Here is a 323-nt window from a genome sequence, read left to right on the forward strand (position 1 = left end):
GGAGGTGCAAACAGTGAGGAGGAGGAGGAGGAGGAAGGAGCCAGAGCGTGGCTGCTTTGTATCCAGAGCAGTGCCCTCCCCCCTGCCAGAGGAGGACCTGTGCTGCTAACGGTCTGTACCAATTGATTCCATTTAGGCAGGGGCGGCGGGAGGAGGGAAAGCCGGGGATGGCTCTGGGCGGGTCCCTTCGGGAGCTGCGTCCTCACCCCAACCATCACCCGCGGCCCGAGGGGAGGGAAGTGCTCCCCGGCTCGGCAGGCAAAGGGCAAGTGCGAGGCTGGGTGCGAGGGAAGGGTCTTGGGCGCCGGGTGGGAAGCGAGGTT

Source organism: Nestor notabilis, unplaced genomic scaffold (genome assembly GCF_000696875.1).
Source record: "Nestor notabilis isolate BGI_N333 unplaced genomic scaffold, ASM69687v1 scaffold1588, whole genome shotgun sequence".
Classification (NCBI taxonomy): domain Eukaryota; kingdom Metazoa; phylum Chordata; class Aves; order Psittaciformes; family Psittacidae; genus Nestor; species Nestor notabilis.